The following is a 4,636-nucleotide window of genomic DNA, read 5'->3' as shown; positions in this document are numbered from 1 at the left end:
ATCATCCCACAGGGATGGTCTCTCCCTGCACAAGCAATACCACGACTTGCCAGGAGGTGTTGCTTTGCAACCACGGAAAAATCAGAGCTCAAAAGTCATGAGATAGGCTTGTAATATTAAAAATAACCAGCACACTTTGTTCTGGAAGGGAAAAATCAAATCTACCCTTGAAATGACAATTTTAAAGACAATTTAGACCTTAAATGCCCAACGTGGCACAGACTGAGATAAATAGCGAACAGACAATGCAATCGGTGGGAAATGCTGTGAGTTTGTACATTGCTAACATATCTGTCAGACCAGTTTTATGTGTGCAAAGTTGTCCATGGCTTTGTGTTTGCAGGGCTGGGTGCTAAAATATACATAAATACAGACCAGGCTTGATGCAGTGGGGCGTTTCAGAGGGGTAATCCTGGGTTTCAAGAAGCCAAGGAACAGAGTACAGCCTCAGTGAGACAAAAATCCTTCAAGGCCAGGTTGGACAGGGCTTGGAGCAACCTGGTCTAGTGGAAGGTGCCCTGGCCATGGCAGAACATGGAGTGAGATGAACTCTGAGGTCCTTTTCAACCCAAACTAGTCTGGGATTCCATGCTAACAGCTGTTGTGCTCACAGGGCTGTGTCTCTGCTCTCCACACCTGCACATACACATTTTAAACAAAAATGAGCTATTTGTTTCTAAGGGGGAATGTAGAGCTGGGTATACAACTGTTCTCATCCTGTGTAGTAGGTTTTAAGTTATTAAACATAGTAACAGGGACAAAGTTAACTATGCCTTTGATTATGCCCAGACTTACTTTACCAGACAAAACAGGAAGCAAAGATTCCAAGACATTTAAAAACATTTTTACTACAGGAAAAGAAAATCCTCAAAAGGATGTCCAGTTAGGACAAAAAGGTTTTTAAATATGTCTGTATCACACCAAGCTGAAATAACCTTCTTGGCTGACAGAAGCTGTGGCTCTTCAGCAGTAGGATGATACTCCATGGCCACAGTGTGCCTTGCTGTGTGGCTGTAGTTACCACATTTGCTCCAGCTGTGCCTTTGTGAGAGCTCTCTGTGCCAGCCCTGAGGCACCAAACTCCAGCTCACTGAGGCTCTGGGAGGCTGAGTTTTGGAGACAGTTTGGAAAAGAAACTTAAAGTTCTCAGAGGATAACTCCTAAGGCTGTGATAACCAAAGGAGACTTTGAAAACTATTTTGTGATCAAATGTTTACCAGTATTGGCTTTTACCACACATAAAGTGGTCAGACAAAGATTACAAAGGTTCAATGGCTATTTTTACAACAGATAATTTCAAAAGGGGGGAAAAAAGGCCATAGCTGTAAAAGAGAAAGCAGAAAACAGTTGTTGGATTTAGCTGGCCCTCCAGGCTGTCATTTCAGCAGCAAGGTGTAATTCAGGCCTGAAGTTTAGACCAGTTGATGTCAAGAACCAGTAAGTTTTCAGAGTTCCTGCCCCTCTCAGCACTGTGGCTGTGGGCTTTACCACAAATCTCCACTCAGATTGCACAATACAGCTGATAAGACGTTCCATGTTCCTCAGAGGTCGTTCTCACAGAAATACTCTACTCCTCCAGCTGGGATATTACTGCACTCACCTTTTCCAGTCTCTCTATGTGCAGCTGTCAAAAAAGCATTTTCCAGGAATTTTTGTTCTGTGAATAAGGTTAGAGCAAATCACGGTGCTTCTTCTGGAGTACCTTGCAGCACAGATATACTGGAATAAAAATTAAGCAGAGGCTCCTATAAATAAAACACTTGTTTTTATCATTCAGCACTTCCTGAGCAGGCTGATCATCCCAGGGGGCTCTGGGAGACTTGGCATATTTGTGTTGTTCCAGCTCAGAAAGAAGCAGGAATCTTTTTTTTTCTACTACAGCACTTTCTAAGGGGTTCAGAAGACAAAGCACAACATTCACATCCATTAACATCTGTCCTTTGGTCAATACTGACATTCCCCCTTCTAGTACTGGAGTTTCTAAGGATTTGCTATTCCTGTCTTAGAATCTTTTCCCAGAGCTGGGTGCTAGGTGGATTTTCTGAGCATTATCCTCTAATGTGTGGTCAAAAGAGCAGCAAGTAAGAGGGAATAGAGAGATCTCTTTCTTTTGGCAAGCCTAGGGCTAAAGAAAGCTGCCTGTTGTCATCTTATTGCAGGGGTTCCATACTGTCATCTCCTTATCACAAAAGTTTCACACCTTCTTGGTGTTTCTCACAGGCAACTCCTCAGAGCACTGACTCTTTCTTCTTCACAAAACAACCAACTGACTCCAGTTCCCTTCTCACCCAGCCACGCCACTCTTTTATAGCATCTTCTTCTCATTGGTTACAGCTGTGGCCTGTTAAAGTCAGGCCTGTTCCTAATCTTTGATAATTGGCCCAGCTGCAACTCCTTAGAGGTAAGATTACTTTCTACACTATCTTTATTTTCTTACATTCTATCCCCCTATAGCTGCCACCTTGTCCTGTGGTTCCACAGCCCACAGCTGCTTTCCAGCCCCTGCACAGCTTTAGAACAGCAGGGCTGACATAGACCCACACAAGCTCTTGGGGAACCACACAAATCTGCAGGAACAAACTGGACCATCCTGATAACATTTTGCCAAGGTGAATTGCACTGACAGGCTCTGCAACCTGTGCCCCTCCCATGTGCAAGATCAGCTCAGATGTAGCAGAGCTGCACAGCCTTGGGTCTGATTGCAGTGAAAACAGCAACACTAGGAGAGGAAAACAGCCAGAAGCATAATTGGGGCCTGTACCATGCAATTGTCTTTCCCCACTGGTTTGGGAGCTGGATTTAAGCTCAGGCCTTTGCACTTGGTCATTGCACAACTTGCAAGACTTAAAATTTCTCTGTTGTATACACTGAAATGCATTTCTTCTTCTCACTACCAAACTCCATTCATCTTGGAGGAAAAAGGGAAAATAGACAAGAATAAGGCCTACAACCTTAAATATTACTTGAACTTTTCCATAACAATGTGGAACTTTCTTCTTTTTTTTTTTTTTTCTATGAGCTCTCTTTTCCCAAGCACTGCTTTCTTCTATGTTTATTTGGGCTTGAAATAGGGCTGTTTTATCACAACTACAGCAGTTGGATTATTAAAGGACAAGTATGTAAATTATAACCACAAGGTACAACTTAGAGTGATCTTTGGTTTCATTCTGGTTAATAAAAATTCAACAGAGCAGCTAGCCCTCCAAGGCATCATTTACACCATTTTTATAAACTCCCAGAACATGCTGTTTACAAGCAAATGGCAGAGTGTTATCACTAGTTTGGGGGCATTTGTAACATTATATAATAAATGCCAGAAGAGCTGTAGTGATCCACCACAACAGCTGTAACAATAAAGGTTATATAAAAGCAGCAATAAAGGTTGCTTTTAGTGAAGGACCTTTCTGTACAGGTAAATCAATTTGTAAAATTGTGTACCCTGTTCCAGACCAGGGAAAGAACTGTAGCCATTCTGCCCAGGGACTGACTTTTAAAGGCCAAGAGACACAAAGGGGAGATTATAGAGATCTAAATAAGACTATAACAATGTATAGATAAGAATCTTCTCTGTCCCTTAAATAACATTTTACAGCAACAGATACACATTGTAACATTAGAAACTATGTTTCCCCCCCTACCTCTCAGCTCTTTTTACAGTGGCATTATTGCACTGAGCTGAGGGGCTGGTGTGAAGTGATGCCCAAAAGGACCAGAGGCACAGAGCTTGACTGGGAGCACACATTAAATCCCAGTGTTGTCCCAGAATAGGTTCTTTCACCCAGTGTACAAGATGCCAATCCAACACTGAGTCAAGGTGTTTGATTTATTTACATTTCTGCACAGAAAGGAGGCTGGGTGGCAAATCCACAGAGCCAGCACAACTATCAAAACTTTTCACTATTCATACATTTTAGCAAATGAAGGTATTGATGTTCATTGGCTGCAAGTTACATCTTAGTGTACACTTATTTAGTGGTCTATCTTGTACTGATTAATGATTCTCACATTTCTCATGCTAATTAGCCCAGTATTTATCTTCTTTTGGGTCAGTGGTTTCTTGGGTCAGTGGTCTGTGAGTCATTGGTCATGACCTGCCCCCACCAGAATTACCTTTTACCCAGCTGGGGCTGATTTCAGCACAGTTGCTGGGTTGGCTTTATCAGGTTTTCCTTATTTTTGGGGTCCTGCCAAATGTCCTTGTGGCCTCTAAGTTCTGCATTCTGTGTGCCCACTCTCAGTGGCACATCACACACATCCTTCTTCCCAAGCATTGTCAACCTCCTCTAGGACCGAGATAATTGAAATGTGGAGCCCTAGACCTTAACAAGGCAATTCTACCCTAAAAGGAATTTCTCTTTCCAACACCTGGGCATCACTTAGAGCTTGTGAGCTGCTGTTCCACAGACTAAATCTCCTTTCTTGTTGATTAGGCTTGAAAGTTATGAAGATCAAAGATTAATGAACACTCTTTTTTAAGAAAAATGTCCATATTCCGCGTTTTGCCGCCGCAGCAGAGGCGGCTCTCTGCAGGCCGGGGCCGGTGCCAGCCCAGCGGTGACCGGGCGCTGAGGGCGGGGCGTGGTGGGGGCTGGCCCGGGGACACGGGGACACGGCGGAGCGCTCGGCATGGCGCAGT

This window comes from Geospiza fortis, unplaced genomic scaffold (assembly GCF_000277835.1).
Source record: "Geospiza fortis unplaced genomic scaffold, GeoFor_1.0 scaffold118, whole genome shotgun sequence".
In the NCBI taxonomy this organism is placed as follows: Eukaryota; Metazoa; Chordata; class Aves; order Passeriformes; family Thraupidae; genus Geospiza; species Geospiza fortis.
This window is presented reverse-complemented; position numbering follows the sequence as displayed.